The 16,711-nt window shown below is 39.6% G+C and overlaps 1 protein-coding gene across 4 annotated transcripts in view; it reads right to left on the reverse strand.

Annotated features, from left to right (window-relative positions):
• Positions 1-11,790: 11,790 nt before the first annotated feature.
• DDX6 (DEAD-box helicase 6) overlaps positions 11,791-16,711 on the reverse strand; it is a 38,216-nt gene continuing 33,295 nt past the window's right edge. For all 4 annotated transcript variants that reach the window (XM_047751882.1, XM_047751879.1, XM_047751880.1 and 1 more), the window contains exon 14: positions 11,791-16,141. The gene's annotated coding sequence lies outside the window, so the exon portion shown is untranslated. The remainder of the gene's footprint in view (positions 16,142-16,711) is intronic.

Below are 16,711 nucleotides of genomic sequence, written 5' to 3' on the forward strand. Positions count from 1 at the left end.
AGGAGCTTCCAGGTTTTTGGCCTGGTTCTTATATGTCCAAATGTTCCATCCCATATCTAAGGGCTGCTCCCTCCTCGCCAGTGTCCTCTGTAACCTGGGAGGCCTGGAAGGGTTGTGCCTTCAAATCAGTGCTGTAGCTCTGTAATCCTTACACTCAGGCCCAGGTCTTGGTCTTCCTGCTCTATGTGCCCAACAACTACATAATCACTCCCAAAGCTTCCCTTAAGGCCTCTGGTTCTCTCTGCACACACACACACACACACACACACTCTCTCTCTCTCTCAGGGTTTACCGAAGTATAATTGACCTACAATAAATTGCACATATTTAGAGTGTGTCATTCACTATTTTAACTTGTTTATACCTGTGAAACCATCATCACAATGAAGATAATGAATGCATCTATCAATCCCAGAAGTTTCCTCTTGTACCTTTTTAATCCTCCCCTCCATCCCTCCTCTCCCCCATAGGCAACCACTGATCTGCTTCTGGTCACTGTGAGTTAGTTTGCGTTTTCCAGAATTTTATTTTTTAATGAAATAGTTTATGTACATCATGTTAGTCTCAGGTGTACTCCATGATGATCTGACATTCAGATACTTTAGGAAATGATCAGCATGGTAAGTCTAGTACCCATCTGTCCCCATGCAATGTTATTATAATATTATTGACCATATTTCTTATGCTGCATATTCCCTCTCATGGCTTATAAGTCAAGATTTGTATCACTTAATTCCCTTCCCCTATTTCACCCCACCCTGACCACCTTCCCCCCTGGCAAACACCCATTTGTTCTCTGTATCTATGAGTCTGTTTCCTTTTTTTTTTTTTTTTAGATTCCACTTATAAGTGAGATCATATAGTATTTGTCTTTCCCTGTCTGACTTATTTCACTTAGCATAACGCCCCTTAGAGCTATCCATGTTGTTACAAATGTCAAGATTTTTTTTTCTCACTGAGTAATATCCCAATGTGTGTGTGTGTGTGTGTGTACACACCACATCTTTATCCATTAATCTATCAATGGACACTTATGTGGCTTCCATATCTTGCTATTGTAAACAATGTTGCAATGAACATTGGTGTACATACATCATTTTGAATTAGTATTTTCATATGGGTAAATATCCAGAAGTAAAACTGCTGGATCATATCGTGGTTCTCGTTTTAATTTTTTGAGGAACCTCCATACTGTTTTCTGTAGTGGCTGCACCAAGTTACAACCCCACCGATAGTGCACGAAGTTCCCCTTTTCTCTGCATCCTCACCAGTACTTGTTATTTGTTGTCCTTTTGATGATAGCCGTCTTGGTTGGTGTGAGGTGATACCTTATCGTGGTTTTGATTCGAATTTCCTTGATGATAGTGATGTTGAGCAGCTTTTCACGTGTCTGTGGGCCATTTGTATGTCTTCTTGGAAAAGTAGCTATTCAGGTTCTCTGCCCATTCTTTAATTAGGGTTTTTTTTTTTTTGATGTTGAGTTGTCTGACTTCTTTGTATCGTTTGAATATTAACCCCTTATTTGATATATTGTTTGCAAATATCGTCTCCCATTCAATAGCTGGACTTTTGTTGATGGATTCCTTTGATGTGAGAAACTTTTTAGTTGTGTGAAGTCTCATTTTTTTTTGTTTTTGTTTCCCTTGCCTGAGGAGACAGATCCAAAAAATGTTAAAATCTATGTCAAAAACACATTGTTTGTGTTTCCTTCTAGGAGTTTTATGGTTTCAGGTTACATTAAGTATAACCTGAATTAAATGTAATTAAATATATTAAATGTAACCTGAATTAAATGTAATCTGAATCAAAATGTCTTTAATCCATTTTGAGTTTATTTTTATATATGGTGTAAGAAAGTAGTCCAGTTTGATTCTTTTGCATACAGCTGTCCAGTTTTCCCAACATCACTTACTTTTTTTTCTTTTTTCTTTTTTTTTTTTTTGTCTTTTTGCCATTTCTTGGGCTGCTCCTGCAGCATATGGAGGTTCCCAGGCTAGGGGTCTAGTCGGAGCTGCAGCTGCCAGCCTACGCCAGAGCCAGAGCAACACAGGATCTGAGCTGGGTCTTTGATCTACACCACAGCTCACGGCAACACTGGATCGTCAACCCACTGAGCAAGGGCAGGGATCGAACCCGCAACCCCATGGTTCCTAGTCGGATTCGTTAACCCCTGAGCCATGAAGGGAACTCCCACTTTTTATTTTTATTAAAACAAAAATTTGTGTGTATTAAAAATCTTAGTTTGCTATAGCTCTTATTTAACTGCCTGCAGTGAGGGAAATAGTCCAAATTCAATGAGCAGGTTCACACATTCCTGCTTTCATGTTGCCAATGTCATTTTCATTTATATCCCATTAGTATTTATCTCTTTTCTTAAAAAAAAAAACTCATGAATTTTATTATATTTATAGTTGTAAAACCATTATCACAGAATCCCCATGTGGCTCAGTGGGTTAAGTAATCTACATTGTCACTGCAGCAGCTCGGGTCACTGGGTATCTCTAAACAGAACAGACACAGCCAAAAAAAAAAAAAAATACCATTATCACAACCCAATTTTACATTTCCACCCCACACCCCTAGCCCATCCCTCGCCGCCACAACCTGTCTCCTTTGGTAACCATAAGTTAAGTCTTTGAGTCAGTTTCTGTTCTGCAAATAAATTCATTGTATTGTTTTTTTTTAGATTCCACATATAAGTGATAGCATATGATATCTGTGTCTCTCTGTCTAAGAGTTCCCACTGTGGTGCAGTGGGTTAATGATCTGGCTTGTCTCTGTGGCATTACTGGTTTCATCCCTGGCCTGATGCAGTGTGTTAAGGATCCAGGATTGCCACAGCTGTGGTGTAGGTTGCAGATGTGCCTCAGATTCTGTCCCTGGCCTGGAAACTTCATATGTCATGGGTGTGGCCAAGAAAGGAAAAAAAATTATCACAGTCTACTTTTTTTGGGGGGGGGGCATACCCATGGCATATGGAGGTTCCCAGGCTAGGGGTCAAATCAGAGCTACAGTCACTGGCCTGTGCCACAGCCACAGCAATGCAGGATCGGAGCCGTGTCTGCAACCTACACCACAGCTCACGGCAATGCCAGATCCTTAACCCACTGACCAAGGCCAGGGACCAAACCTGCAACCTCATGGTTCCTAGTCTGATTTGTTTCCACTGCGCCACAACAGGAACTCCAATCACAGTCTACTTTTAAGTGACATTATGCCACTGTAAATATAGAAAAAGCATTTTACAATAGTATAATCCCATTTCTTCTGCCCTGACTTTCTGCTGTCAACAGCGTATATTTTCCTTTTACATGTTATAAATCTCATACTACATTTTTATTTTTTTAACAATGAATTATCTTTGAAATGTATTAAAATAGTAATTAAAATGTCTTATGTTTACCCATGTAATTTACCTTTCTCGGTGCTTTTTATTTCCTTTGTGTATATCCATACTTCCACATGATATCATTTCATTTTGGCTTTTCCTTTAATAATTCCTACTATGTGGATCTGATGGTGATGTATTATTTCAGCTTCCGTATGTCTAAAAATTTATTTAGGAGTTCCTGTAGTGGCTCAGCAGTAATGAATCTGACTAGCATCCATGAGGATGTAGGTTCAATCCCTGGCCTCACTCAGTGGGTTAAGGATCTGGTGTTGCTGTAGCTGTGGTGTAGGCTGGCAGTTGTAGTTCCAATTTGACCCCTAGCCTGGGAACTTCCATATGCCTCAGGTGCAGCCCTAAAAAGCAAAAAACAAACACAAAAACAAAAACAAAAACAAAACTATTTATTTTAGTGGCCTGACCTATGGCATATGGAAGTTCCCTGGTGCCAGGGATTGAATCTGAGCCACAGCTGTGGCAACGCTGAATCCTTTAACCCACTGTATTGGGGCAGAGATCAAACCCATGACTTTTCAGCGACCAGAGCCACTGCAGTTGGATTCTTAACCCATTGCACCAAAGCAGCAACTCCTATTTAGCCTTTATTACTGAAGTATTTTAAGGGACATGGAATTCTAGGTTGACAGGTTTTTTTCTTTCAGTACTTTAAAGATTTTGCCCTATGTCTTCTCTCAATAATTCTGACAGGAAATCTAAGTCATTTTTATCTTTGTTCCTCTGTACATAATGTCTTTTTTTTTTTCCTGGCGGCTTTTTAAAAATTTTTTAATTATTTTTTATTACTCAAATGAATTTATCACATCTGTAGTTGTATAATGATCATAACAATCTGATTTCACAGGATTTCCATCCCATAACCCAAGCACATCCCCTCACCCCCCAAACTGTCTCCTCTGGAGACCATAAGTTTTTCAATGTCTGTGAGTCAGCATCTGTCCTGCAAAGAAGTTCCGTCTGTCCTTTTTTCAGATTCCACATGTCAGTGAAAGCATTTGATGTTGGTGTCTCATTGTATGGCTGACTTCACTTAGCATGATAATTTCAAGGTCCATCCATGTTGCTAAAAATGCTGGTATTTCGTTCCTTTTAATGGCTGAGTAATATTCCATTGTGTATAAATGTACCACATCTTCTTGATCCACGCCTCCATCGATGGACATTGAGGTTGTTTCCATGTCTTGGCTATTGCAAATAGTGCTGCAATGAACACTGGAGTACATGTGTCTTTTCAAGTCGTGGTTTTCTCTGGATAGATGCCCAGGAGTGGGATTGCTGGATCAAATTGTAGTTCTATGTTTAGTTTTCTGAGGAATCTCCATACTGTTTTCCACAGTGGTTGCACCAATTTACAATCCCACCAACAGTGTACAAGTGTTCCTTTTTCTCCACACCCTCTCCAGCACTTATTGTTTGCAGACTTTTTGATGATGGCCATTCTGGCTGATGTAAGGTGGTACCTCAGAGTGGTTTTGATTTGCATTTCTCTAATAACGAGTGATGTTGAACATCTTTTCATGTGTTTTTTGCCATCTGTATGTCTTTTTTGGAGAATTTTCTGTTTAGATCTTCTGCCCATTTTTTGATGGGGTTGTTTTATTTTTTTGGTATGGAGCTACAGAAGGTGTTTATAAATTTTGGAGATTAATCGCTTGTCAGTTGATTCACTTGCAAAGGTTTTCTCCCATTCTGCAGGTTGTCTTTTTGTTTTGTTTAGGGTTTCCTTTGCTGTGCAGAAACTTTGAAGTTTGATTAGGTCCCATTCATTTATTTTTGTTTTTACTGTCAGTACTCTAAGAGGTGGATCTGAGAAGATGTTGCTGTCACTTATGTCAGAGAGTGTTTGGCCTATGGTTTCCTCTAAGAGTTTTATAGTGTCTGGACTTATATCTAGGTCTGTAATCCATTTGGAGTTTATTTTTGTGTATGGTGTTAGGGAGTGTTCTAATTTCATTCTTTTACGTGTGGCTGTCCAGTTTTCCCAGCACCACTTATTGAACAAGCTGTCCTTTCTCCATTGTATATCCTTGCCTCCTTTGTCATAGAAGAGTTGGCTGTAGGTGCATGGGTTTAATTCTGGGCTTTCTATCCTGTTCCACTGATCTATATTTCTGTCTTTGTGCCAGTACCATATGGTTTTGATGATTGTTGCTTTGCAGTATAGTTGAAGTCCAGGAGCCTCATTCCTCCAGCTCCATTTTTCTTTTTCAGGATGTCTTTGGCTATTCTGGGTCTTTTGTGCTTCCAAACAAACTTTAAAATATTTTGTTTGAGTCCTTTGAAAAATGTCCTTGGTAATTTGATAGGGATTGCATTGAATCTGTATATTGCCTTAGGTAGTATAGTCATTTTGATAATATTAACTCTTCCAGTCCACCAGCATGGTATATCTTTCCATCTATTTGTGTCATCTTTGATTTCTTTCATCAGTGTCTTATAGTTTTCAGAGTACAGGTCTTTTGTCTCTTTAGGTAGGTTTACTCCTAGGTATTTTATTATTTTGGATGTGATGGTAAACGGGATTCCTTCCCTAATTTCTCTTTCTGCTCTTTCATTGTTAATGTATAGAAATGCCATCAATTTCTGTGTATTAATTTTGTATCCTGTGACTTTGCCAAATTCATGGATGAGCTCTAACAGTTTTCTGGTAGGGTCTTTAGGATTCTCTAGGTATAGTATCATGTCATTTGCAAATAGTCATAGTTTTATTTCTTCCTTTCCAATGTGAACTCCTTTTCTTTTACTTCTCTGATTGCTGTGGCTAGGACTTCCAAAACTATGTTGAAGAGTAGTGGCGAGAGCGGACATCCTTTTCTTGTTGCTGATCTCAGTGGGAATTCTTTCAGCTTTTCACCACTGAGAATGATGTTCGCTGTGGCTTTGTCATATATGGCCTTTATTATGTTGAGTTAGGTTCCCGTTATTTCCCTGGCTGCTTTTAATATTTTATCATTGGCTTTGAGAAACTTGATTATGTAGTTTTCTTCATATTTCTTTTTTTCTTTTCTTTTCTTTTTTTTTTTTTTTTTTTGGTTTTTACAGCTGCACTCACGGCATTTGGAATTTCCCAGGCTAGGAGTTGAATTGGAGCTATAGCTGCCAGCCTATACCACAGCCACAACAACTTGGGATCTGAGCCACATCTGCGACTTTTACCACAGCTCACCAACAATGCTGGATCCTTATCCCACTTAGCGAGGCCAGGACCAAATTCACATCCTCATGGATCCTAGTTGGGTTTGTTAACCATTGAGCCACAAAGAAAACTCCCCTTCATACTTCTTGTGCTTCGGGTTCATTGAGCTTTTTTTTTTTTTTTTCTTTTCTTTTTCATGAAAAGAGACAAAAATTTTATTTTTTTTTCCGCTGTACAGCATGGGGACCAAGTTACACATTCATGTATACATACTTTTTCCTCCCATTGTTGTGTCATTGAGCTCTTTGAATCTTTGTGTTTATAGTTCTAATCAAATTAAAAATTTGGGGGCCATTATTTCTTAAAATTTCCATCCCTCCCTCCTCATCTCCTTTGGAGATATCTATTACATAGATGTTAGGCCACCTGAAATTGTCTTAAAGCTCTATTCATTAAAATATTTTTTTCATTTTGGATAGTTTATATTGCTGTGTCTTTACGTTCATTAATCTTCTGCACTATCTAATCTGCCATCAATCCCTTCCAGGATGGTTTTCATCTCTGAAATTTTAATTTCACAGTTTTTTTTAAATTTAATGCCCTTGTCTAGCTAATTCTAATATCTGAGTCAGTCTGACTTATTGATTATTCTCTATGAGTTATATTTTCCCTTCTTTGTGTGCCTGCTTGTCATTAATCTGTTGCCAGGCATTATGAATTTTACTCTGGGTGCTGGATTTTTTTTATATTCTGATGAATATTCTTGAACTTTTTTTTCTGGGAAGGAGTTATTTGGAAAGAGTTCAATCTTTTTGGGTCTTGCTTTTTAGGATGTGCTTGGTGGGAGTATATCAGTACTCTTTCTAAGCCTAATTATCCCCTACAACTGAGGCAAGACCTTTATGAGTACTCCACCCAGTGCCTCAGGAATCAAGAGGTATTCCAGTCTTCCTGGTGGGCACAGGAACTATTCCCCACCCTTTGTGAGCTCAGGGTGCTGTCCCCGCCTAGTCCTTTTGGGAGGTTCTTTCTCTGGTCTCAAATAGTTTTGATCAGTACTCTGCAGATCCCTGGAGTTCTTTTTCTATGCAACTCTCCCCTCTCTGGAACTCTGTCCTGTGATCTCCATCTTCTTGCTCTTCTCAGAATCTCAGCTGTTTCCTCAACTCTCATAGTTTGCTAGGCTCCACTTGGGTTCGCTTCCCTGCATCATGCCTGGGAAAGTCTCAGGCAGCAAGTTGGGTGATCACAATCACAGGGCTCATCTCATCTTCAGGTTTCATGGTCTTTCATTGCCTGGTGTCTAGTGTCTTGAAAACTGTTGCTTCATGGATTGTCTCTTGTTGGTTGCTTTAGGAAAGGGAGTCGATTTGGTCACCATTACTTTATCTTGCCAGGAAATGAAAGGCAAAGTCCTCCTTTCCACCCCCACCGACAAGTTCCTAATTGCATGTTTATAGTTTTTTTCCTTCCTCCATATGGTCTCAGGCCCTGTGTTAGCCACGTAAGCCAAGGAAGCAGAACTACAATGGATATTACAGACTAAGGAATTTATTATAGGCATTACTCCAGTGGTTTCCAAAGTATGTTTCCCAGACCAATAGCATCAAGCACATCAGCATTACCTGGGAGTTTGTTAGCAGCAGAAATATCTAGGCCCCTAGGAGTTCCTGTTGTGGTGCAGCAGAAACAAATCCGACTAGGAACCATGAGGTTGCGGGTTTGATCCCTGGCCTTGCTCAGTGGGTTAAGGATCTGGCGTTGCTGTGAGCTGTGCTGTAGGTTGCAGACATGGCTCAGATCCTGCATTGCTGTGGCTGTGGCGTAGCCTGGCAGCTACAGCTCCCATTCGACCCCTAGCCTGGGAACCTCCATATGCCTCTGGCGCAGCCATAAAAAAACACACACACACAAAAAAAAATCTAGGCCCTACCACAGACCTACTGAATCAGAAGCTCTGGGGGTGAGACTCAGAAAGTTGGTTTTAATAAGCCCTCCTGGTAATTCAGATGCTTGTTAGAGTTTGCTAATTGTTTACATAATTGGAGGAGAGACTAGGGATATAATGGTCCAAATGGGGGTGTTAAAAAAAAAAAAAACATGGGAGAATCACTAATTGGCTCTCTTAAACATTAGCTTGGGTGAACAAGCTAGTGCTTTCATTGAAGCCTAGATATGAGACATACTGGCTGCGGGATCACCCAGGGGACCAGGTAGAAGACCATGAAAGGTTGTTGTCTCTTCTTAGCTACACTGAATCCGCAGACAAGTGGTCTGGCAATAAGTCTGGGTTGCTGTTGGTCACCCAAATATAGATTGCCCTCCAAATCCAAAGAGGCCCCTAGGCATTTTATCTCTTACTTAGCGGTAGAAGGGTCCAAATGTGGCTATCTGTCCTTCACCTAGAAAGGACATGCCCCAGTCTATTGGACCACTGGAGAGGCAGTCCATGAATTTGTTGTGGAATCTATTTCCTATCCTCTGGCATGCTTAAGTTTTAACAAAATATCCACAGTAGATGCTGTAGCCTGCTCATCTTGTCTAAGCTGTAGTAGGCCAGCATGATGTTACCCAGCTGATTGAATTCAGAGGAGATCCTGTCTCTGTAGACCAGATATCATGATATCATCATGGGCCAGCATGACGATATGCAGCTGATAGAATAGAATTCAGAAGCGATTGGTTTCTGTAGACCAGATAGAGGTAATAGAGCCCTGACATAAAACAATGAAGTAATATTGCTGATCCTGCCAGCTAAAAACAATTTATTTCAGACAATCTTTATTATTAGGTCTAGAAAAAAAATTCACTTCATCAATACCAGGTGGCAGGGAATATGTTTTCACATCTGGAACAGCAGTTGCAATTGAAATCATCACTTTATGATTTTCTACTGTCATTCCCCATAATCCAAGTATGTGTGTTGAAGGAAGATGTATTAGAAACCACTAATCTTGCATCTTTCAAATCTTTGCTGGTGGCACTAATCTCTGCAATCTCTTCAGCGATGTGGTATTGGTTTTGGTTTACTACTTGGTCGTTAGAAGCAGTCTGGTGGCTTCTACGTAGCTTTTTCTGTCATAATATTTTATTATTCCATGGGTCAGGGAACTAATTTGGGGATTCTGTAAGTTGTTGAGGATGTCAATTCCCACTATGCAATCTGGACCTGGGTTCGAGGATCCACTAGGTCAACTGCGAGATGGACCCATGCCCAAATTCCATGGATCGCTTGAACTCCATAAGCCTTTACTCTGACCTGTAGCATTTTAGGTCCTCAGTAGTCCTCAAAAGTCAAGTTATTTCCTCTCCCACAATATAAAGTCACCCTAGCAAATGGTCCCAAGTCCTCTTGAGGTAGGCTTCATTTTTATTCAAGAGGCTCTCTATTGGTGAACTGTCTCAAGCTTGGAAACTTCAAAGGAGCTGAACAGACTGATCCAAGTTAGAATTCTCTTCATCAGATCCAGAGCTGCTTTGTATATACAAGTCAAGTAAAACTGTAGAGGGTTGCCATCTATTTCAGCCCTAGAGACACCACGCTCAATTAGCTAAGGACAAAGCTATCTACAGATAAGAAACTTCTTGTTCTTTTATGTTAATTGCATGTTCATAATTTTTTTCTTCTGTGTGCAATCGAGACCTATTATTGCTGGTTGTCACAGCCCCTTGGTTCCCTATGCCTTGTCCTTTACCTGCACTCAATCCCATGGTACTACTAGTCAAGTTTTGAATTGTGATGCCACTCTATGCCATGAATTACTCATGTTCCAACCTCTCCACCAACTCCCATAAGAAAGTTTCCACACTAGGCTCATTAAACATAACCCAATCCCAGAATCTCATTTTAAGAGCCTGTTTCCTGGGGCCACTTCTGCTATTAATTACTCTGTCTGGGTCCCAGTAAGAAACAGATGGCACACTTGTAATAGGAAAATTTGAGATTTTTTTACATAAGGCCTGTTTATAAAGGTGTGGGTGCAGGGAAAATCCACCAAGGGGGAGGGATGGTTATCAGAAAATAAGGATGACATAGACCTGTTGAGGGACAAAGCAACTAGAGGCATCCTAAGGCGGGGAATGAAAGGAATACCAACTCTGGCTTTAAGTTCCTGGAGGGGGGGATAACCCCCGGCGAGCAAACCCAAATGGGAGCTAGAGAGCAGACTATTTATGTGGTTCATACGGGTCAATCTCTGGAGACAGTAAGCCCAGCAGAGCAGATTCAGAGGCAGATACCTGGGATTCTGTGTTCTATAATTAGATCAACAGGTAATAGAAATGCACCTTATGTCGTAGGAACCATTGATTTCCCCACACAGCATTTATGAGGAAAAATGACCTTAAACCTGACTGTACACATCCATTCTCTGCTCCTTAGGTGAAAGGTTGATGGCAAGTCTTTCTACATTTCTTCATGGCCAGAGTATTGTACTGAACTAAGTGAATGACTATACAACTTCCTTGACTGCTGTAGTGTCCTTGTCTTGAAATTGCATCATGAGTCTTCCAACTTTGTTGTTTTTCAAAACTTTCCCAATGAATTTAGTTTGCCTTTCCCAATGAATTTTAGAATCAGCTTGTAGCTATCTTAGCAAAAAGCTTGCTGGGACTGACTGGAACTACCTTGAACTTAGAGATGAAACTGGGGACTGACGCCTTAGCAATAGTCTTCCAGTCTGTGAACACGGCACTGTGTGCTTCAGGCCCGACTTCTTTAATCAGCCTGTTTTGCAGCTTCTAGCATACAAGTCTTGCATGTATTTGTTACCCTGAAGTATTTCTTTTGGAGTGGGGTGAAGATGCTGTTCAGCTTTGTGTCTAGATTTCTCCAATTACTTAGGTATTTTTATTTTTCATCAGTGTTTGCAGTTCTTAGCATATACAATTTCATTCGTATTGTTAATTCCTAAGTAATTTTTGTGGGCAAGTTCAACTTTCGGAAACATCTGAACAATCCTGGGAGGTGACTATTGGTAATCAATCCCCAGACATGCTGTGGGTCAACACCTCTCTCAAATGATTAACTGTTCTATTTAGGCTATGAAAGGTAACAAAGTCGAAGATGAATGGTAGGGCTAATGTCTAAAGCTGGATGAAGGTGTGCTCAGATTATTATTCAACTGCACTCGCAGAAGCAGTGCTGAGAATCTTACTGACTCACCAGAATGTTAGGCAAAAATGATTTCAAAGGCAGGTATTCCTCAACCACACAGCCTGCTGCTAAAGAAAATACCACACACACATCTGGAGTTCCAGTGGGCTTTTATTGAGATAAACTAACAAAAAAACCCAAGATTTTATCAACCATCTTTTCTGAACCTTATAAACTCAGCAGAGACTCTGGTCCATATGTGTACATACAACATAACACATTCCAACAAAAACAGAGCCACACTGGAACATTTGCCAATTAACAGAAAGCCAATTTTCCCTTTCCCCAAATGTTTTCAAAATTGAGTCCCCACTGTTCACTTCTCAGTGGAACTGGTCCCTTGTGACTAGGGACACTGGAATTCTATCCCATTTTTACTGAACAAAAAATTTTTTTTCAAGTTTTAATTTTGTTTCAAAAAAGGGAATAGTGACTTCGTTTTCTCCAGACACCCCTCCCCCACAACCACTGGTTAAAATACAGTAGCCTGTACCTTCATTAACCCAACCCTACCCCCTCCCTTGCCCTGCCCAGTATTGTCTACTGGAGAATTTAAATACACTTCTGTTGGGATCTGTCAGCTATGGAGGGGCAGAGTCCAGGTGCCAGGCTAGCTCCCTCTGACCTCATGAACTATTAACCTTTGGACACTTAACTCTCTACCCCAAAGATGAGTTTTTGGATCAGAAAGGAGAGTGGATTTTCTTTGGAAGTTTTTTTTTAAAAAAACCATCTCTAGGGATATAAAGTAGAACTACAAGTTCACCAAAGTCCACTTCAGCTCACCAAAAAGTTGACTGACATCAACTCCCATGAGGCCAGTAATTTTGCTTGACAAAGGTATTTTGCCAGAAAATGATTCGACAGTAACAATTTTTAAGATACACACAACACTGAAAAAAGTAGCAAATTAAAATAACATGGCTTAATTCCCAAGAACTGATTTTGTCTTTTTTTGTTACTCATCTAAAAGGTCAGGAGTGTGGCTAAAGGCAGTTTCTGATGAGGTTGTGAGCTTCCAAAGTGTTTCTAAATCCTTAGTGCAGATACCCTCCCTTTTGGGGCACAGTAACATCCCTCCCACCCCCATTAAAAAAAAAAAAAAAAAAAAGAAAAAAAACTAAACCAAGTGATCAGAATGAGATGTTTTGATTCCAACAATTTACACTCAAGGCTTTGTGCTGAGTTGTCTGGTTTTAACCCAAGTATGATGTTATCAAACACAAAGCACATGGCAAAGGAAAGATGCTCCCATCTCATTCTGATAACAAATGATGATAATTAATTGCCTTTCCCTGGCCCTCCCCTCCCAGCCTTTGGGGCCAACCTGTATTATAATGCTGGGTCCAATTTGAAAATAATTGAGAGCTATATTTAGGTATCCTTCTCCCTTACTTCTTCCCATGGAAGATCATTTTAGAATACATTTATTCCATTCCTAAGGGAAAAGCTAAGAAAGTTTCTCCATTGGAATGTAAGGAAAGAGAGAGAGGCAGGCAGTAAGGTATGTAACAGTCCATAACCCATTACACAACTATACAGCCACTGGTTAAACCATGAGTTGGATATAATTTAAATATTAAAAATAGGAGGAATAGTTTTGATCCAAACGAGCCACTGGAAAAATATTACCATTACTAAACACCCAACGTTGGAAGGAACACAAAAACAACTTCCAATAGTAACAAAGCTCCTTATTTGTGAGCGGGGACTTAAAAAAAACACAAAAAACAAAAAAACTAGGCTTTGACCTAGTTCTTGGAGCATCTTTCCATTTAACAATTCCTATTCACAAGTCAAGCACCAAAACTGGACAGCTGCCTCTACAAGACTGTGTCCAATAGTGGTGTCCCAGATAGTTTTTAAGTGCCACTCCTCATCAGAGGCTGTACTTCAATAACACTTTCAATTTAAAGTCTGTGCTTTTAGAGGGACCCACAGGCATGTGGCACCAGGCAGAGCACAGTCTGAGGATGGCAAAGGAGACTGCGCTGTTTAGTCACCCACTTTCTAGCGAGACACGAAATTGCATTTATGAGTCTTTCTTGCTTTTCTTCTATAATGAATGATCCCTCTTATCTCGCCAGAGGTGGGGGAGAAAGAGAGAGCTGCATCAGTACAAGGGGAAAATTTTTTTGGTCAAAAGTTGATACCTTTTAAATTCCTCCCCCCACCCCTCCCTGGAAAAAGGTTACTTCCTCAATTAGAGCTTGTATTTGGTAACCAACATTGGCTGGATAGATATATACGGCTTAGACAGCAGATAAACGAATTATTCTTTTTTGAGTTTGTACTGTGCAGCTCTTGCTACAGTTTTTAAGGAGTTAGGGCTATGTCTGATCAAGAGGCATCTACAGGATTTTGTTCCTCAAGGAATTTTGGGTGAGTCACAGATAGTTTTGCTTAGAACTAAGTAGTCAAAAAAGCAACTGTGATAATTGATTTCTTTATCCAGATGAGCTAATAAGCCTGAAAGTTTATGCAGGACCGATTTGGAATACTGTGGGGTTTTGAAAAACAATGGAATATGTAAATTAAATTAAAAAAAATTTAAACCCTAGATGCCTCCTGATTGACCTAGTACACTGGGTTAAAAGGGAATTAAAAACATTAGAAAAAAAAAAAGTTCACTGGTTTTGATTCATCTCACTCCTTTTGCCTGGAGATCAGGCCAAACATCAAGCATGTTGGGAGGGGCACAATTTAAAGCAACACTATTGACTGTAAAGCATTTGCCAGCAATTTACAATGCAAAATGACAGATAATTCTTGTCACAAAGCAAGAAGATGGCAAGCAGCTTTCTGCAGCATGAAAGTTAACAGCTCTCAGGGGTTGCCCATTCTTGCAAGTTTATGTATCAAAGTGGGCAGAGAGCAACACACTTAACATGGTATAGGAGGTGATCCACAGAAAGTAAGCCCCAGAACTGCTAATGTTACCAAAGCTGGTACTGGCTAATATTCTGAAATGCAATTCCATGCTTTATACATATACTACTCACAGACACTGCCACTCAATGAAATTCCCACACTGCAAGGCAAATTATTCTTTGTCCCCTTTTACTGAGCTTGAAAAGTTCCTCAAATTTTCAAAAAAGGGGGAAGAAATAGCATCAGAGAGAGCATCTCAAAAATAATATCTTGGATTGTAGGTTTCTGAAGCTTCCCTGCTCTCTCTGTCAGGCCTCCTCCAAAGGTACTATATGAAACAGTGTGGCAGCAGTGAATCCCAGACTTCTGGGTCCCTCTTCCAACACAGGGTACCCAGAGAGGTCTGCTCTCTACAGTAAGAAGCCAAAGTACTTTTTAGAATTTAGTGTTGCGGAAAACTGAGCCCCTCTCATCTTTAGCTGCTCCCATAATCACTCTAATCCCCTTAATCCCAGCAACCTTCATCCAAAAAAAAAAAAATATATATATATATATGTATATATATATATGAACCCAGAAAAAAACTTATTTACAAAGTTTATACAAGTATACACACCCAATTTTCTATGGGACACGCTCTGCCACAGAGGAAAGAGGGTCAAGGCTCTGACATGTCTACACATCAAGTGCCATAACTGCTAATGGAGACGTATGTAAACCAGTCTTTAGTGTTCTGCTATAGAGCACAAAGGCTTGTCATATGGCTCCTGCAATGATAGACTGCTCTTTCCTTTGGGAGCGATGATGTTGCATCTACTCAGCCCAGAAGAAATTTTTACTTGGGATTGTTTTTTTTTTTTTAAATACATGTATTTACAGTGCGGATGAACTGCAGCTGCATATCAACTCCTCCACATAAAGAAAAAGAAAATGGTATTTAACATTTACTAATACGTTTCATCTTCCAGCCCTGGGCTTGAGTATCAGGTAGAAAGGGAAGAGATAAGACTTCAACTTGAAACCAAAATGAAAAGACAAAAATTTTTTAAAGAAAAAAAAAATTACTATTGTTGATTCCTCGGGCTCTGTCTAAAAGATGATATTCTGAATGGTCTCATAGCATAAGGCACTTCGCACAAATAAGTAATAAGCTCTTCAGGCTTAAAAAACGGATGAGTAACCAGGGAGAAGTTGAAATGCACTCAAGAGTCAGCTGTTGAAGAATTCTGAAATCGTAGACAAGCTTGTGTTCATTAGGATTCTTCTCTTTTTAGGGTTTCTCCCCTTCTCTTCTTTCTTCTCCTTCCTTGTCCCCCTTCCCCAGAAAACATTAAAAAACCAGCAGTTAGTGCAACTAATGTTCAGTCAGCACACAGTGCAAACAAGTGGAACAAAAAAGGTAAACTCCTTTTCAGCTTTTTTCTCTTCACCAGTTAAAAAAAAGAAAAAATGAGCTCCTTTAAGTCTTCATAGTTCCAAAATAAAAGAAGATGAAAAACCCACAAAGAGAAGAGTATCCCCCCAAAAACAATGTGTCAGAGATCCAAACGAGCCTTCTGTAGTTTGACAAAGCCTAAAGGAAAAAGGGAAGAAACCTAAAATTAATGTTGTGAAAGCAACATGAACTCGGATATGTAGATGTTCACAACCCCCATCCCAAATGCTCTCTACAACAGCTCCTACTGAGCCTTTGCCTATTACAGAATCCACTCAGGATTAAGGAACTTCTGCTAAGCATGCCAGAGACAGAACGAAAGCCTGAAAGTTCTGGTAATAGGCAGTAGTCACCCACAACAAATTTAACTTTTCAAAGCCTTACATGAACTCAACTCAAACATTCATTAGCTAGTTTTATGTTCGTCTGAGACTTCTGTGTTTAACATTTAAATTAGGGGAAAAAAAGACTGGCCAACAGGGACTTGCTGTAGAGCACAGGGACCACTACCTAATATTCTGTAATAATCTATATGGGAAAAGAACTTGAAACAGAATGGATGTCTGTGTATGTATAACTAAATCATTTTATTGTATAGTAGAAATTACTAAAACATTGTAAATCAACCATACTTTATGAAAAAAAAAATTTTTTAATTAGGAGAAAAAGGTTAAGGTGAAGAGAGTAACTTGAAATATCTAAAAATAA

Source organism: Phacochoerus africanus, chromosome 11 (genome assembly GCF_016906955.1).
Source record: "Phacochoerus africanus isolate WHEZ1 chromosome 11, ROS_Pafr_v1, whole genome shotgun sequence".
NCBI lineage: Eukaryota > Metazoa > Chordata > Mammalia > Artiodactyla > Suidae > Phacochoerus > Phacochoerus africanus.